This window comes from Nipponia nippon, unplaced genomic scaffold, assembly GCF_047370975.1.
Source record: "Nipponia nippon isolate SJK-2023a ecotype South Korea unplaced genomic scaffold, ASM4737097v1 scaffold_8, whole genome shotgun sequence".
In the NCBI taxonomy this organism is placed as follows: domain Eukaryota; kingdom Metazoa; phylum Chordata; class Aves; order Pelecaniformes; family Threskiornithidae; genus Nipponia; species Nipponia nippon.
In genome coordinates, this window is record NW_028262402.1 from 43984189 (window position 1) to 44004158 (window position 19970).

General features: G+C 41.2%; 1 protein-coding gene and 1 pseudogene across 14 annotated transcripts in view; one reads left to right on the forward strand and one right to left on the reverse strand.

Annotated features, from left to right (window-relative positions):
* Positions 1-19970, forward strand: part of PTPRD (protein tyrosine phosphatase receptor type D) — a 1305401-nt gene that overhangs the window by 416727 nt on the left and 868704 nt on the right. The gene's annotated exons all lie outside the window — the stretch shown is intronic.
* LOC104013346 (uncharacterized) lies at positions 9138-13183 on the reverse strand (annotated as a pseudogene).

Here is a 19970-nt window from a genome sequence, read left to right on the forward strand (position 1 = left end):
TAGTGCATGAGGGGAAGGTTGTGGTTGTAGTCTACTTGGACTTTAGTAAGGCCTTGGACACCATTTGCCACAGCATTCTCCTGGAGAAGCTGGCTGCTCACGGCTTGGACAAGTGCACTCTGTGCTGTGTTAAAAACTGGCTGGACGGCTGAGCCCAGAGAGTGGTGGTTAACGGAGTCAAGTCCAGTTGGTGGCCAGACACGAGTGGTGTTCCCCAGGGCTCAGTACTGGGGCCGGTCCTGTTCAACATCTTCATTGATGATCTGGATGAGGGGATTGAGTGCACCCTCACTAAGTTTGCAGATGACACCAAGTTCGGTGGAAGTGTTGATCTGCTGGAGGGTAGGAAGGCCTACAGAGGGACTTGGACAGGCTGGATTGATGGGCCGGGGCCAACTGTATGAGATTCAACAAGGCTAAGTGCCAGGTCCTGCACTTGGGTCACAACAACCCCATGCAACGCTACAGGCTTGGGGAGCAGTGGCTGGAGAGCTGCCTGGCGGAAAGGGACCTGGGGGTGTTGTTCAACAGCTGGCTGAATATGAGCCAGCAGTGTGCTCAGGTGGCCAAGGTGGCCAATGGCATCCTGGCTTGTAGCAGGAATAGTGTGGCCAGCAGGACTAGGGAGGGGATAGTGCCCCTGTACTCGGCACTGGTGAGGCCGCACCTCGAGTACTGTGTTCAGTTTTGGGCCCCTCACTACAAGAAGGACATTGAGGTGCTGGAGCGTGTCCAAGGAAGGGCAACAAAGTTGGTGCAGGGTCTAGAGCACAATTCTTACGAGGAGCATCTGAGGGAGCTGGGGTTGTTTAGTCTGGAGAAAAGGAGGCTGACGGGAGACCTTATTGCTCTCTACAACTACCTGAAAGGAGGTTGTAGCGAGGTGGGGGTTGGTCTGTTCTCCTAAGTAACGAGTGACAGGATGAGAGGAAATGGCCTCAAGCTGTGCCAGGGGAAGTTTAGGTTAGATATTAGGAAAAACTTCTTCACCGAAAGGGTAGTCAGGCCCTGGAACAGGCTTCCCAAGGAAGTGGTTGAGTCTCCATCCCTGGAGGTATTTAAAAGACGGGTAGATGTGGTTAACGGTCGGACTCGATGATCTTAAGGTTCTTTTCCAACCTGAATGATTCTATGATTGACTACATACAATCTCTACATTTGTCTATCCTTCTGTTTAATGTTAGCTTTTTTTTTAGCACTCTAATTTTTCAAACTGTCTGTTGGAATGAAAACTATTAATAGTATGCAAACAAATAGGTAAACAAGCCTGTCTATGTTGTACTTTATTGTAAACAGAAAGAAAAACAACCTGTTCAACAGCTTGGTGGACAGATAATTGGATGGTGAAAATATTTTCCGGTTTAACAATGAAACAATAATAATAAATGTTTTAATTCAAAGGTCAGACCATGTTTCTAATTTGAACAGTTTACATATTTGGCTGTGAGCTCATGCTTGACATACAACTCAAAGTTTTATTTTATTTTATTTTTATATGTATTTCTGCAATCCAAGAGGAATAAGAGGGAATACCAAGTACTTACAGTAATATTTATTATCTTTTAGTGTTCTACAGTGCAACTTCAGAAAGAGCACTAAAATATTTGTGCATGTATGGGACTTCTTCTGTCATGTGTACTGCACTACTGGACATAGAGCTTTGACACCTATTTAAATATTGCAGACCTGAAGCTAAGAAAGTATACTAGGGAAATGCTCCATGCTTAGCTTTTATATTCTAAACTTTGTCTCTGCTGTTGCCCACTGTTGAAATCAGAGTATTTCACTAGATGTGCTTTTGATCTGACATGATAGAGCTTCTTAATAGAAGCTAGATACTAAGAAGTACACACTCATTTCAAATAATAATATATATAAAAAAAAGTATTTATTTTTATTTCCTGTTTCCACTGCACTACAATTCCAGTAGGTAGTACAGTAATAAACACTTTCCTAGCACTCCCCAGGTTTGTACATTTGTGATACCATTGTTTTTCAACATTGAGAGAAGGTTAGTGAAAAAAAATCACCTTGTTTAGACTCTGGAGAAAGATCTCTTGTTCATGGGATCAAGATTAAATGAACTTCCTTATTTAGCTCTCTGAATTCATAAGTGTATGATCATCTACTGCCCTGGAAGTCCATGACCACCCCAGGAGGGAAGTAAAGAGGTCTTGCTTACAGGAATCATTTTTTACACCACAATTTCAGTTTACAAAAAGAGAAGCTAGCATCTACTATTGAAGCCAGTGAATTTTAAAGCTCAGCTCCCAAATATTGATGACCAAGAACTATGCTCACATGTGTACCTGTTTGTTCTGATTTAACCTGGAAGGCAGCTAAACACCACACTGCTGTTCGCTCACTCCCGCCTAACAGCGGGATGAGGGAGAGAATCAGAAAAAAAAAAGTTCAAATCCATGGGTTGAGATAAAGGAAGTTTAATAGGACAGAAAATGAAGGAATTATAGTAATAATAATAATAATAATAAGTAGTATATACAAAATAAGTGATGTACAATGCAATTGCTCACCACCTACCAACCAACACCCAGCCAGTTCCTGAGCAGCAGTTACCGCCCCCTGGCCAACTCCCCCCAGTCTATATACTGAGCATGACATCATGTGGTATGGAATATCCCTTTGGCCAATTTGGGTCAGCTCTCCTGGTTCTGTCCCCTCCCAGATTCTCACTGGCAGAGCATGAGAAGCTGGAAAGTCCTTGACTAGTGTAAGCACTACTTAGCAACAACTAAAACATCAGTGTGTTATCAACATTATTCTCATCCTAAATCCAAAACACAGCACTATACTAGCTGCTAGGAAGAAAATGAACTCTACACCAGCTGAAACCAGGACAGTGTTCAAATGCTATTTAGGCATTTTCAGCATTCATCATCCATCCATAGTGAACATATCCTCAAAAACAAACAGTAAAATCTTATCTGAAAACAGACAAATGTGCAATGATTTTCAAGGTAAATTAGTGGAAATATAGTCTGCTACTATCACAGCTGAAATGATCTCAGAATCAAAAACCAAAGGTCAGTGGTTTCATAATCTATAAGCTATATGTGGACTTCCTGGAATTAACTCTTTACAACATCTGTCTGCATGTTTTTATCTCTTAGGGACATTCCTTTAAATGTTCAGAGAAAGCTGTGCAATTATCTATGAATCTGTTTAATCCACATACTAGATTTTCAAAAATATGCAGTTGTTTATTAATATTGGGCCAACCTCATCCCCATTACATTAAGAAAAAAGCAATTTCTCTGGAGGAGGAGTGCCTATACTATTGCTAACACAGCAGGACCTGTTGGTATATATTGTATGCTCCTTTTTTACATGTCTGCATCTTTCCAATCAAAGTAAAGGGGGCTATGGGAAAAGAGAGGAAACAAGTATTTGTGGCCCTTCACAGTATTCAGTAAGCAAGATGTGCCTCTAGATCCAGGAACTGGGAAGCACTTCCTGGTCCTATAGATTAGATTTGTACACTGGTGTGGCAAATGAGTGGTGAAGTCGCTTAAATAATTGTGGCCACAAATATTTCTACATAGTGATTTTAATAGAAATTTATTAAAGGGTGATTTAACAGAGTTTGATGGCAAGGTTCACTCTATTACTTATTAAATGAATGGAATATAGAATCATAGAATCGTTCAGGTTGGAAAAGAACCTTAAGATCATCGAGTCCGACCGTTAACACTGCCAAGTCCACCACTAAACCATGTCCTCAAGCACCACTTCTACCCGTCTTTTAAATACCTCCAGGGATGGAGACTCAACCACTTCCTTGGGAAGCCTGTTCCAGGGCCTGACTACCCTTTCGGTGAAGAAGTTTTTCCTAATATCTAACCTAAACTTCCCCTGGCACAGCTTGAGGCCATTTCCTCTCATCCTGTCACTCGTTACTTAGGAGAACAGACCAACCCCCACCTCGCTACAACCTCCTTTCAGGTAGTTGTAGAGAGCAATAAGGTCTCCCGTCAGCCTCCTTTTCTCCAGACTAAACAACCCCAGTTCCCTCAGCTGCTCCTCGTAAGAATTGTGCTCTAGACCCTGCACCAACTTTGTTGCCCTTCCTTGGACACGCTCCAGCACCTCAATGTCCTTCTTGTAGTGAGGGGCCCAAAACTGAACACAGTACTCGAGGTGCGGCCTCACCAGTGCCGAGTACAGGGGCACTATCCCCTCCCTAGTCCTGCTGGCCACACTATTCCTGCTACAAGCCAGGATGCCATTGGCCACCTTGGCCACCTGAGCACACTGCTGGCTCATATTCAGCCAGCTGTTGAACAACACCCCCAGGTCCCTTTCCGCCAGGCAGCTCTCCAGCCACTGCTCCCCAAGCCTGTAGCGTTGCATGGGGTTGTTGTGACCCAAGTGCAGGACCTGGCACTTAGCCTTGTTGAATCTCATACAGTTGGCCCCGGCCCATCAATCCAGCCTGTCCAAGTCCCTCTGTAGGCCTTCCTACCCTCCAGCAGATCAACACTTCCACCGAACTTGGTGTCATCTGCAAACTTAGTGAGGGTGCACTCAATCCCCTCATCCAGATCATCAATGAAGATGTTGAACAGGACCGGCCCCAGTACTGAGCCCTGGGGAACACCACTCGTGTCTGGCCACCAACTGGACTTGACTCCGTTAACCACCACTCTCTGGGCTCAGCCGTCCAGCCAGTTTTTAACACAGCACAGAGTGCACTTGTCCAAGCCGTGAGCAGCCAGCTTCTCCAGGAGAATGCTGTGGCAAATGGTGTCCAAGGCCTTACTAAAGTCCAAGTAGACTACAACCACAACCTTCCCCTCATGCACTAAGCGGGTCACCTTGTCATAGAAGGAGACCAGGTTAGTGAAGCAGGACCTTGTTTTCATAAACCCATGCTGGCTGAGCCCGATCCCCCGGTTGTCCTGCACGTGCTGCGTAATGGCACTCAAGATGATTTGTTCCATGACCTTCCCCGGCACCGAGGTCAGGCTGACAGGCCTGTAGTTCCCCAGATCCTCCTTCCGGCCCTTCTTGTAGAGGGGCATCACATTTGCTAACTTCCAGTCATCTGGGACCTCGCCAGTTGACCAGGACTGCTGATAAATGATGGAGAGTGGCTTGGCAAGCTCCTTTGCCAGCTCTCTCAGTATCCTTGGGTGGATCCTGTCTGGCCCCATAGGCTTGTGAGCATTCAGGTGGAGGAGCAGGTCGGAGACTGCCACCTCTTCGGCAACTGGGGCTTCATTCTGCATCCTATCTCCATCTCCCAGCTCAGGGGCCTGAAAACCCTGAGGATGACCAGTCTGACTATTAAAAACTGAGGCAAAAAAGGCATTAAGTACCTCAGCTTTGTCCTCATCCTTTGTGGCAATATTTTCCTCTGCATCCAACAAAGGATGGAGATTCTCCTTGGCCCTCCTTTTGTCACAGATATATTTATAAAAACATTTTTTGTTATCTTTAACGGCAGTGGTCAGTTTAAGTTCTAGCTGGGCCTTTGCCTTTCTAATTTTCTCCCTGCATAACCTCACAACATCCTTGTAGTCCTCCTGAGTTGCCTGCCCCTTCTTCCAAAGGTGGTAGGCTCTCCTTTTTTTCCTGAGTTCCAGCCAAAGCTCTCTGTTCAGCCAGGCCAGTCTTCTCCCCCACTTGCTCGTCTTTCGGCGCATGGGGACAGCCTGCTCTTGCGCCTTTGAGACTTCCTTCTTGAATAACATCCAGCCTTCCTGGACTCCTTTGCCCTTAAGGAGTGCCTCCCAAGGGACTTGGTCAACCAGACTCCTAAACAGGCCAAATTCTGCTTTTCTAACATCCTGGGTTACGAACTGGGGGGGGGGGACATACACAGACAACAGAGAGAGAGCAGGGAATAGCAGGTCGGAGGTCGGGGAGGGAGTAAAGGAAGCCCTCCTGTGGAGTCACAAGGTTCAGAATGGACCCCCTTGCTTTCTAAACTCCTTCTCAGACAGCAGCCTAGGTGTGCCTGGATCCAATCCTAGTCTCAGACTTGGTCAACAGTTTATGTCTAACATTATATGTATTTAGCAGCAACTTAGGTTTATTCACAGTAAGGAGAGAATTACAGGAATTTAATAGTAACTAATCATTGGTTACTGTAGCATCTACAAAGTGATTAAATAAAGCTTACTACAATATTTGTATAATATACACACACACAATAGGCCTAATAAAAGATACCTCTTAAAATCCCTCACAAGTTTGATATGCGCAGATAAAGATATCCATCCAAAATTCTCCTTGAGTTCAGTGAAACGCTCACTTCAAATGATTGTCTCAACGAACGAAGGTTTGAACCTCAAGGAGTGAAGGGCACTGGACATCAGCCCAGGTCCTGTTGCCAGGTCTCTGTGTGCAAACTTAAGAGTTTGCAGCTCTGAGAGGCATCCCACTCAGAGGGAGATACTGGCGCAGCCTGCTGTGGTGCAGGAGAGCTCAAAGTGTCTCCCATGGTACTGCTGTTTCTAGGATTGTGAGATGATTGAGTTTAGGCATCGGTAAATTTCCATTCTGGCCACAGCTGTGGTCAGTTATTGCTGAGTTCTTATTAATCTCAGCAAGGGGGGTACGATCCTCCCGTACCAATCCGCTGAAGTTACGATCCACAATGAGGTGTTCCCAAGCTGTCAAGGAGTGACTGATGATGCCAGGTGGGATCAAGGCATTCTTGTTCCCCAGCTCAGCTATGCAAGAGTGCCTGGTACGACCAAGGGACGCCTGATTACCAGACTCATTGCTCAGAGGCCAAGCCTTGGCAGGGATCCCTGTGGTCATAAGGTGGTCCAGAGGAAGGGCGGGGGGATGCACCACCGCAACTGGGTATAGTTTAGCACTGCTAATGGAATGAAATGCTTCCATTGAAATAATTTTCCCTGGGGCATACTTTCATAACCTTCCTGTGATATATAATACTGCAATCCAGGAGTCCATTTTGTGAGTTTTGAACTATTCATAGAATCATAGAATCATTAAGGTTGGAAAAGACCCTTAAGATCATCGAGTCCAACCATTAACCTAGCACTGCCAAGTCCATCTATACCATGTCCTCGAACACCACATCTATCTGTTCTTTAAATACCTCCAGGGATGGAGACTCAACCACTTCCTTGGGAAGCCTGTTCCAGGGCCTGACTACCCTTTCGGTGAAGAAGTTTTTCCTAATATCTAACCTAAACTTCCCCTGGCACAGCTTGAGGCCATTTCCTCTCGTCCTATCACTCGTTACTAGGGAGAAGAGACCAACCCCCACCTCGCTACAACCTCCTTTCAGGTAGTTGTAGAGAGCAATAAGGTCTCCCGTCAGCCTCCTTTTCTCCAGACTAAACAACCCCAGTTCCCTCAGCCGCTCCTCATAAGACTTGTGCTCTAGAGCCTTCACCAACTTTGTTGCCCTTCCTTGGACACTCTCCAGCACCTCGATGTCCTGAGAGCAATGAGAACATCAGGGTTTCTCCTATTGCATAAAGCATATGCTTTCCATGCCCATGACTGATTTGGGTGTCCACCAAAGGATTCCTGAAGGTGGCCACTGTCCAGGCATCTCAGCAGTGGCCACCTTCTTTCCTCTTTCAGCAGCTGAATCTCCAGGGTTATCAACGACTGTTCAGAAAACTGAAAGCACCAGAGGGGAGTAACACTGTTCTGGTACTCAGGTTCAAACTTCCCCCAGTGGATACCTAGACAGTGTTGTCAGGAAGGTACTGTCCTCCTAGACCACTGCTGTCTGTGCTGCTGCATGGACTGAGGTATCTTTGTAAATCCTCAGAGTGATGGAGGAGAGATGTGTGAGACCTGGCCAAAGACCTGTCACCACTCCAACTTCCCCAGCCCCAGAAGAGGGATTTGCACATCCCAGGGAGGAAGCACAGCCCCAGCCTGAGAGAGTCGGGCACATGACTACAGCCTTTGTGCAGCAGAGGGGAGAACTGGCCAGGCAGCCCAGGAGCTTCCAGTAGGAACTCAGGCTGGTGGCCCAAGAGCTCTCCAAGGGCAGAGGCCTGACACTGCTGGCAGCATCTCTCATGCTGACACTGCCTGCTTCAGGAACCCCAACCATCCAGGGCCTCTGTCCTGGCCACCTGGGGACTGGCACACCAGGCTGGTTATAGGTGTGATTGTATCCAAGTGTGTGTGAGTGTGGGTGTCTTAAGAATTTTACCTTGCATTCTGCAAATTTTACTTCTCTGCTTCAATCAGAACTAAAACTCTTAGACAAACTAAAGTGAAAGTGGTTTGTATCAGACTAATTATCTGCCTGGGTGACAACTGCAGGAAGATGACCAGTTTGCTGTTCCCTATTTGCACTCCCCTCCTCTCTGGACCTTGGCTGTGTGTGATCCCTCCTTCTTGTGCTCAAATGTGTGTGCTCTCACCCTAAATAGTAATGGGATGAAAAATGTGCTAATGGGATGAGATCTCCAAATCATTGCCGTGGTGAGTGCCGTATTAAAACCAACAACAAATTAACATTCAAATCAAACCAAAAGGGAAGTGCTGATGGGGATCACCCTTGTGTAGCTGCAAGCAGGCTCAAGAATGAGTGTCCATTCAACAGCCCACCCTGTTGTGTACATTTAGGGAGGAGAAGAGTCAGTTTTGGCTCTCTGAGTAAGGTTTTCCCAAGTACAAGTGAAGGGAGAAGACAACCATGTCTCAAAGAAAACAAGTGACCCATTTCTGTGCTTTTGTTTGTTTGGGTTTTTCTTTTTTAAACACAACTTTGAAATACTCTGTGGATATATTTTACGAACTGTGAGAATATAGGAATGTTTTATGAAATTACACCTTTCAAACCCTCTTCTGAGAAACTAGAAGTTATGTGCTAGCAATACTCTTCACTTTTAAGAATTGTTCAGTGTAAAACATACTTTTTTTTTTCTTTTTTTCTTTTTTTTTTTTTTTTCCCCTGGGGAATCAAACCAACAGGATCTGTTGACATATCTCTTTGGCATTCTTAGTATGAATGGTGGTTCCTCTGGATGCTCTAGAAAGGAAATCCTGGGAGAAGACAGTTGACTGGAGGATGTTGTTTGTGTGCCTTGAAGATGGTTAGCTACATTTTCTGTGTTAGGAGTGTTAGTACTGGTATCCATTATGACAAGACTCTGATCAGTTGCTCTTTCTCAAAGCTCAACTTCAGCATTTCGAATGTCACCATCTAAGACCCTTCTTGCAGTAGGAAAACTATAATTTTGTGTGGATACTGCAGTTTCCTTGCTGACTCTGTAAGTATCTTCACATTCAGTCATTCTCAGAAAAGAAGTTGGAGACTCATTTTCCTTCTCATTTATCTGAGTTGTGCCTGTCCAAGTAATACTGCTGTCAAATTCAATATTTTCTAGCTCCTTGTCACTGTCACTATCAATTGTAATCACAACTGGAAAAGAATGTGCCGAGTTACTTGTGTGATCTTTCTAGTGTTTATTCTTATGCTTTTCCTTTTTCTTTTTATGATGCCTCCTTGTATAATTTTTCCTTCATAGATTGTCTCCACACCTGGACTCCTAATCTCTTTTTTTCGTTTTCTTACCCTTTGTCTCACTACTTGCTTGATTGTCTGAAAGGCTATCTTCATTTTTGTAACAGTCACTGAATTTTGATAAAGTTTTCTTGTGATCATTTCCTTTCTCTGGAATTGTGCTGACCTTGACTGCATTGTCCAAGTGGTGAATTTTGCACTTCCTTTTTCGAAAGGCTTTTCACTTTTAATTCCATCAGTACTTCCAGAGGGTGTCCTTGACTTATTGCTTGAATGACTCCTTGACCTGCAGCTTTCATAAAAACAACAGTGTCTCTCATAGAGTCCCCTGCAGCTATGCAGACCTATCATTTCAGTAAAAGACTGTATACTATATTCTGGATTAGTAGTTTGCCATGAATAATGAGCATTAGACTAAGTCCTCCTCCTGCATGAGGATTCATAAACATCTTCAATCATTTTTTGACTATAGAAAGCAGAACCGTCCTGGTATCTATTTTGGCAATTGCCTCTCATATAACAATGATGACTGTCTGTGCTTCTTGATCTTTTGCCAGGGCCTTTGCTACATGCTCGTGATCTACTTCTCTGGATGTAGTGGTTTCACGACTTATAGAGCCTTTCTGTTGTTCTTGAGAGCTGCTGGTGTCATGAGTTCTTGACATCATCTTGTTTCTTTTGCTCCTGTGTATGCTACTATCTCTGTTTCTTGATCATCTCCTTTTAAGTTGACCTTTGCTGCAATGCTCCTTCCTAGTTGTCCAGCCACGACTGCCTCAAATATGCTGTGAATAGGATTGTGAAGTCATGGACTTTTCTTTTCCTCACAATATGTGATTATAAAGAGAGAACATTGTGCCTCTTCCTGAAGAGGAGCTCCAGATCAAGTCCTGTGGAGACAGATCTTTTACTTTACATTTGTTCTTATCATCTTTCTTCTTGACTGCAGGGGATGAGCAGCTTTTACATCTACCTACATTCTCTGAATGTATAAAGGAGTAAGGCAAAGAACTTCTGTTTGGTTCACTGTCAGTATAACTATGAAACTGCATTGGCTGCTGTTTCTTCACGTCTTCCTTTTTCTCTTCCCTGACTGACTCCTCAGTGACCAAAGATAGCCCAACCTGTTCTGGTGTCCTCTCATCTAGTGGCTTAACATACCCAACAATAACACAATTATCCAAAGCACAGTCACTGTCACTTAAGTCAGCATTAACCTGTAACTGACTTTACTGTTCAGTTCTCTTCACAGCAAAGTCCTCACCAGAACTTTCTGAAACCTCTAGAGGAGAATTTACTGTTGATGAACTTCTCTCTCCTGAAGTGGAACATGATAGCCCTGGAGTTTCATCACCCAAGGGGCACTGGTCAATACAAGTCACAGATGAACTGTGATCTAGTTCTTGAGAATCTACCTCATACGGATATATTGTAATAATTGATGACTCTGAACAGCTCTCTTCATAAAACAATGGAGCAGGAGAGTCATATTTGGCATGCTGATCGTATGCTTCTAAGTTAAAAAGAGATAGGGCAAGATTGACCAATTCAGCTGAAGTACAGTGTTCCCATATTAGGGTGTTATGGTAATGAAATCTCCAGCCATCAGGGCTGGCAAAAGAGACATTTTCTGAAGGTCTGAGTATGTACTTCTTAAGGTCATCTTCATCATGAATTCTGTGGAAAACAGAATAGAAAGACTGCTTGCAGAGCAGGCATTCTGCTTTGGTTTTTGACCACTCCTGACAAAACAGAAACAGAACCTCTGGAAGCAGTGATCTAGATAGCCAACATTGTCAAATCTGCCCAAGCAGATTTAGAATCAGGAGATGCTCATTTAGAGTCACCAGATGGACTGGTTTTGGCTGGGATAGAGTTAAATTTCTTCATAGTAGCTTGTATGATGCTACATTTTGGATTTGTGACAAAAACAGTGTTAATAACACTGGGATATTTTAGTTATTGCTGAACAGTGCTTACACAACCTCAAGGGCTTTTCTGCATCTTAGACTGCCCTGCCAGCGAGTAAGCTGCAGGTGCACAAGAAGTTGGGAGGGGACACAGCTGGGACAGCTGACCCCAACTGACCAAAGGGATATCCCATACCATATGACATCACACTCAGTGTATAAAACTGGGCAAATAAGAAGGAAGTGGGGGAAGTTTGGAGTTATGGCATTTGTATTCCCAAGTAATTGTTGCACATGATGGAGCCCTGCTTTCCTGGAGATGGCTAAACACTTGAAGGCTGATGGGAAGTAGTGAATGAATTCCTTATTTTGCTTTGCTTGCACATGAGGCTTTTGCTTTACCTGTTAAACTGCCTTTATCTCAACCCACAAGTTTTCTCACTCTTATCCTTCCAATCCTCTCTGCCATCCCACTGTGGGGAGTAAGCAAGCAGCCGTGTGGTGCTTAGTCACCAGCTAGGGTTAAGCCACAACAATCATAGTATAATAGAATCGTAGAATCGTAGAATCATGGAACAATTTGGGTTGGAAGGGACCTTAAAGATCATCTAGTTCTAACCCCCTTGCCATGGGCAAGGATACCTTCCACTAGATCAGGTTGCTCAAAGCCTCATCCAGCCTGGCCTTGAACACTTCCACAGCTTCTCTGGACAACCTGTTCCAGTGCCTCACCACCCTCACAGTAAAGAGTTTCTTCCTAATATCTAATCTAAATCTATCCTCTTTCAGTTTACAACCGTTAGCCCTCATCCTGTCACTACACTCCCTGATAAAGGGTCCCTCCTCATCTTTCCTTTAGTCCCCCTTTAAGTACTGGAAGGCTGCTATATGGTCTTCCTGAAGCCTTCTCTTCTCTAGGCTAAACAACCCCAACTCTTTCAGCCTGTCATCATAAGAGAGGTGCTCCAGCCCCCTGAGAATCTTCTTGGTCCTCCTCTGGGAGGCCCTTCTCTAATATGTTGGCATCTGGGGCAGCTTATTTGTGGTAGCTTAGAGTAAAATGTTGCTATTCACTGAAAACTCCTTAGCTGCTGAAGTCATGTTCTACAAAAGAAAGAGACAGAAAGATCATTACTCTTCTGGAGAGAAAAAATAATGTTAAAGGCTAAACAAAGAAACCCATAACCATCATCTTTAATGTTAAAAAAGCCAGCATTAGCCAGCACTGAGAGAATATCAAACAAAGAGACAACACAACACTAGCTACTTTGCTTGATTTCTCTGCAGAACACTTGAGAAGTGTAGGCGTCATGGGTAAATTTTATCCCAACACAGAAAGGAAGGACTCTGAAAAATATACAGGCTTAGGAACTACATTTCTAGAAAACCTGCTCTCCCCAATGAAGTAATCTCATCTGCCTTTACTAACAAGAGCAGAACTGTCTTTTCTCCTCCATTTTTAACTGGACGTCCTCATTTGCAGCACCACCTCTTTCAGGGGAACATAGGAGTCTGTAGGATCATGTGTTCATGAGAGTACTAAAACAGTTGTTCCCTTACAAATGCAGACATACCAGAAATACAGCAGCTGACACCTCCTGCCCCCCAAAACACTGACATTCTTTCCACCCTTAGAAGCCCAGCCTTGACACTGGTGTTTGTACTTTCTGACTTCCAAAGAACCTCTTTTTTGCTTCTCAGTTCTACATTTCTCCTTTCCTACAGATGTTGTTTCTCCACTGTCCTCTGTTTCTCTCTCAAGGTTCAGCAGCTGTTCCATTGCTGCAGAATCTCTGCAAAGCTCTTCAAGGATAAGGCACGTGCGAAACTAGCTGGAAGTGGATCTTCTGGGCAGTTCTTCTGGCAGGCAGGATGTTGTAGCTTCTGCTCAGTGGTGCTTCTATACTGCTCAAACAGTATCACAGAATGAGAATGTACCTCCACAGAATAAGACATATTGAAAATGAACAAGAAAATCATCAGAGGGACATAGTAAGTCTTATGGTCAGAGGACAGACAACAGTCCAATCTAGCGACTTTGGAAGCACTGGCAGAACCAGACACATGACGTGTGTGCTCCTGCACCAAGTTCATTACCCTGTGACATCACAGCAAGCATGAGTTCTGCTGTCTCCAGGGTCAATTGCTACTAGTACGTAACGTGCTGTGATTTACTGGATCTGTACATGCAATGAGTAATTTTTAAACTGTTCAAGCAATTCCAGGTCTCTGTTTCACATTAAAATCAGGCTCTGAAGTGTTGCAAGTTTTAAGTGGAACTTGAATCATGTTGACATATGTGAAGACTACAGGCAGGACTTGTTCTGTCTTTCCCATTCTTAAAGATTGTTTTGAAGTGGTTCAGTAAGATTCTGATTAACACCCTCTGAGGCACATTTCCAAAAGAGACGAACTTTTGCATATTAAAAGTACAAGAACAGTTAGTTACATCCTTTAAGAAAAAAAAAACAAAATAAGTATTTAACCTAAAGTACCAATCTCAAAGTTCTGCTGGGCCTGTACTGTTCATATACCCTCAGCCTCTGCTTTACTGAGCCAGCAGTGCTGGCTGCTATTGGTGGACCACGCATAGAGATTATTGTCCTAAGTGACCTCCAGAGATGCTTTCCACCCTAAATTAGTCAATGCTTTTATAATTATAGCAGAAACAGGCAGATGTCATTCCTACACCCATCCTCAAGTATGCAGTGCCTTTGTATCTAGTCAGACTGTCACCTGTGCTTAGCCATAAATCTATCTATTTTAATGTTATTTTAGGTATCAAGATTATAGTCAGGCATTATGAGTCAGTGGAAATGAGTGACCAGGTTACTTGTGCAAAAGTCATTAAGCAATCTTTTGCAGCAAGCCCAGGAGCAGGCTGTAACCACGTGCTGAATGCTGGGCAAAAAATGTGCCGTACAGACACACAAGACATACACATGGGCACACAGGCACAGGCACACACACGAGTGGACAGAAGTTGTGGGTTTGTGCTTAAAAATGAGTGCATCTAAAAGGGTGTATTCCATTCTGTGTGTAATCTGTCCTGAAATAGCCCTCTGTGCAAAGATCACTACAATGGCAGGGAGCTGGAAAGATTCACATGAGAAGCAGTTTTCTTACAAAAAGTCAAATTGGTGAAGAAGATCAGTCTTTGGAGTTACATTTTTTAAATGTTTTAACCAGACAAGAATACAATTACACAGCAGCAGTAAGTTTCATAAAAAAGGTAGAACAAAATCCACCTAAACTTTAAAATACATCTTTGGAAATATGTGGGAGAGGTAAAGACATTTCCACACATAGAAGAGACCCATAAAACAACTAAGCAAATATTCAGATTGAAATTGTGCACATGCAACACTTCGACATCCAAATGTTGATGTTCCTGACACTTATTTTTCTAAACAGCCGTAGAAACCAAATTCTCTCATTCCTTCAGGCAAAAAGGAGTTGATACCATGCTATAGAAACATATGAGTTTCTCAAATCTTTATTCTGTTCAAAAATATTTCGTTTTCCTTTGATAGAGACAACATTTACTATTACTGAACCCTGTGATTTCTCTATTTTTATAATTCTTTTTAAGAGGAGATTTAATAACTTCCTTTTATTATATCAACTGGTGAATTTGTTAACTCAGTTTGTAAAGCTTTTCAACCAGCATTTACAAACATCATTCTGTAGTTTGGACAGCTGGATTTTAGGTGACATATTTTATATACTTTATAAATGATGATATTTATAAGAACAAGTGCTTTCAACCTCTATTTGACTTTAGTTCATAGTGAGTAGATTAAATAGTGAGTATGCATAAGTTAACAGAAAAAAAATTATTTTGTGAAATCCAGCTTTTATCCAGGTTGCTTTTATATAAACAAGGGTTTTCCATCTTACAGGAATTTATAGTTGATCCTTCAATGAAGTCAATAAAATGTTGAATGTGTCAGTCTCAGTTATATCTGTCATATTAATCCTTGGATACGATGATTTAAGATTTTTTTTTTTTTTTGATAAAAAGAAGAGTCGATAAAAGATACAGGTCACAAAGATACATTTATTTAAATCAAAGTATTGGATAATATAAAGACCATCTGGAAACATGATTGATAGGTAAATGAATGGTTTCCTTTTTCAACTGCATATAAAATGATGCCTCTTCCTTCTTAAAGTTTCTTTTAACCAAAAGAAGCAGTTAGTCAAATTTATGATGGAAATTTTTTATTTAATACATAAAAGAAATATTTTGTTGTAAGTGTAGAAATAGACCATTCATGAAATTTCATAAAACTTTAAAGAGGTTGCAAATTATCAATAGCTAATGGCAAAAAATAAAACAAATAAAAATAAATAACCTTTAACATATAGAGATTTCTGTGGAAGATATGAAATTAAAATGAGAATTACTAAAACCCAATTTGCAAAACCTGAACTTGAAACAAAATCAAAAAAACTAAAACAAATAAAAAAATATAATACAAATTATTTTTAAAATAATGTGTTGTCTTCAACTTTTAATCTGAAATGTGTCTCTTTAGTCTAAGGTCATTGTCTCACTTAAGATCTTAAAGGTCTTTTAATTATTTTATTCTTTCTATAATCTTCTGGTACTTATCACCCTTTTGTGAAAAAAAAAAGAGTGCTTTTTATTAAAATTAATATTTTTTTCAGACTGAGTGCAAATAACTACGACTGAAACATTTTTGACATTATTATTATTTTAGAAAGCTTGTTTTCAGTCCCCTTATGGACAACTTTTCACCTCTGTTACTTGGCCTTTTAAGAGCCTTTCTGATCCAATATTAATGTAAATTACATTGTCATGTTTTGTGACTTTTCTACACTTATCAGTCAGCTATAGCCTAGATTCAGAGATTTATTTTTTTTTTTTAAATCACTAATGGATTTGCAGCTAACCTATGGCTCCAGCCATGGTCAGTTGCCTTCGGTATCATTGATGTATGCATTGTGCTGATAAGTACTGTGGTTCATTTTCCTCTTGGGTAAGCACAGTTAAAAAAATAAGGGAGGGTGGCGGAGAGAGAGAGAGAGAGAAACTCTCAGACTAATAATTACCTTAGCCTGAGACAGGGATGGCAAAACACACTTGATTGCTTTCTAACCTTCAGTACTGTGTAATGAAATACGGCTGCTTCAGGACAAAAGTTGTGTGATAGCTTCTTGTCATTTTAATGTTATTTCACTGAATTCCTAAAAACTGCATTTCGTTCAGCATTATCAGTATGATAATGTTTTAATTCAAGGGCATATCTTGGTCTAATTATAAATTCTTTCCCCACATCAAAAGGACTGTCCCTAATATTCTCAGTGTCATCATTTCATATTATATTTTAATTTGTTAGTTCATCAGTGTGAACTGAACATCCTAATATGTAAAGAATCATTCGTCATGATTCAGTGATCTAACAAAGCTTGTTGAAAAGTGAAGTGATTAGTAAAAAGAACGAAGATTTCAACCTTATGGAACATATTATGAAATAAATTTGATATGCAAGAGTACTTCTATCACATAGGAATACAGGAAAGACTATTCTTCTGATATGTATTTCGCTGTATCACATACAATCTTGTCTATTTCTTGGTCTGAGAAGGAAAAAAACAACAAAACATTTAATTCCTTGCTAGAGAAAATTTAAATCAGCAATAGTGGCTGGTGCTATACAACAAGTAAACATTTTCTGATTTTATTACATACTGATTATGAAGATCCAAGGTAGACCTGGCCAGATAAATGGATAAACTCAGAAATTATATATATCTGAAACTGCTCCAAGAAATGTCTATCTGTATATTGGCATGTTTACATTATTTCTGTCATTAGCATACCATAATTCCTTTATCTAGAGCTAAAAAGTAAAAAAGGGAAAAGAATCAACCAAACTGGAGAAAAATATTGATATGTAGCTGATTAAAACTAAGAAAAGGTTTGAATATAGATAGCAATGCTTATTTTAGCATAATTCAGTTTTAAGAAAAATCACATCTATTCTTTCCTTATCTTGCTACAGAGTTCACGTAGGTGTCTCTAAAAATCCATCTGTTCTTGAGGTTTTGCTGTATTATAAGCATTTGCTACATCTTGTCATCTGTTGATGTCATAAATAACTCACAGTTACTATTATGGCTTGTTTCATTGGCAGATGTTTTTAGAGTGTGTACAACTGAGCATTTGAGAAACAGCAGCATTCTAGAAATATTCTTTCCAGAGCTGTCCAGGCAACGAGATCTTGGAATCTTGTCCATTTGTCTTTCATTTTTCTTTACATCATCTGCAAATACAAAGTTGGCTTTGTTTACCTTAAGATTTACAGGTAAACTGGGTTATAATAACATTTTACAAACACAGTGTTAACATTAGCGTTAGAGTTTGGACCAGGATCTTGAAGTGAATCTTCTGACTGTCTCCAGTGACCAGCCTTTGGTTCACTTTGTGTCCTGGGTCTGCACACTGAATACCTTCCAGATGAAACTGAAGTGGAAAATCTGCTTCAGGTGTGCACAAAATATGACCCAACTGTTAGTGGGCACGCATTGCTGAGCAACGGACAGGAGTTAATCTCAGTTAAAAGCATTGATTAATATATAGTTTGGATGCTGGGTCCCAGCATGGACTGGGGACTATCTCAGTCTTTTACCACATGGCCTTTAATATGCCTGTGTTGTATCCATTTTCAGTAATTGAATTTGAATCTTGAATGATGAAATCTAACTCTTGAATCTCTGAATGCTTCCTTTAGGTCACCCATACACTTGTGTGGAGAGCTAAGCAGTGAAATTCACAAACACCCCATGGAGAAACTGCCTGGAGCTGGACTATAAATAATGATAAGGACAAATATATTTTTCACACCAGATTTTCTCCAGTGTTTCAATAACTTCCCAACTGATGTAGATTAGTATCTTTTTCATTTCTTTGCTCTGAGCTCTCATTCCTGAGATCTTTCTCCTAGTTAAGGTCATTCCTTTATACCAACACATAACAATGACAATCATACCTCCCTCACACTACAGCTACAGCTGGGTAGAGAATATTCACTCAAGATATGATAAAGCTGTCCCAATTCTCTGTTTCTTCTCTAGGAACTCAAAATCACATCCGGTTTGTTTTCAGTAGGAGCAGAAAAGTAGGAGATGTTGAAGGCTGTGGACTGAAGTTATGCTCAGCCTTCCCTAGACAAACTGTTCCATTTTGCACAGAATGCAACAAATAAAAAATAAAATTAAAAAAAAAGTTCTATAGGCTCAAAGTAGAAAGGTGGAGTGATTGTGATTTGCTAGCCTACTGCTTACTTCAGTGGATAGAAACCTTGATTTTCAGGATCTCTCTATATCTTTGGGTTATACAGGACATCTGGCTCTTTCCTAATCTACCTGAACTTTTTCTGAGAAATTCTACCTTCCCACAGCATCTAATTTTCCTGACAGAGATTGCCATTTAAAAGTCTCAAAGTTATAAGGCTCATCTCATTAAATACTGAAATGCAAGCACCTCCCGAGTGAAATGTGGCAGCTGTTAAACAGTGAACAGCAATACTGCACAAGAGATCAGGACAGTGAAAAAGAACATTGTATCTAATTGAAACTGCAGGAAAATTGTTAGTAGACAGAATGCAATTATCCAAACTGGAAAGTGTCCAAAATACTGGGGTTAACATACATGTTTTTTCCTTGTTTTTTAATGTTGGAGGAGAGGGAAAATGAGACAGTTATTGTGCTACATTAATGTGTAAATCATTACAATTTGCGACACTAATGTGTAAATCATTAGAATTCCACTTATTTGTTTCAAACCAAAAGAAGATCCTCTTTGGAAGAAAATCCACTACATTACAGGCTTAGAATAAAGCTAACTCAGCATGAAGCGTCATCATTTTACGTCCTTCAGCACAGTTGCCTATTTGGATCTCGTAATTTGTGTTCTGCACAAACCCTGAACTCAAAGCCAGTGTGCTGGCTCAGAAACACAACATCTCTTAAAGAGTGGTTTTATAGAGTTTTGTAACATGAAAAACAAGCATTGGTAAGAAGGTACTCTTTTCCTTGCAGCATGATGCTATTATATGGTGGTGTTGGGGTATTTTGGCATCTCTTTTGTCCCCTTGCCATTTACTCATATCACCGCTTAAATCCTTGCTGAACCAAGCTTTTTGATCAGTTTTTTACAGTATAGTCCTTCAAGTAAAAAACTTTCTTAACAGATTTTCTTTTTTAATTCATTAACATAAAGAATTACCTTTATTTCATCTGCAAGGGCTTCCTCCCTGTCTTTTGTATATGTTGTGTCAAACAATACAAAATTCATATCCCACTGATATGTCAAGATTCATTCAGGTTGAGAAAAAGCATCCCTTGAAAGTTATCACCTTCAATCTACAATTTTGCAGGAAGAAAAGCATTTGCAGCCAAGAGATGGGGTAGAAAATTCCATTTCCTTTAGAGGACTGAGACTGCTGCCTCTGAAATACTTCCTCAGAAGCAAATCATGCTAAAACTACAAACAGAAAAGATAACTGTGCAGCAGGAAAAGCTTTTTAATGTGTTGT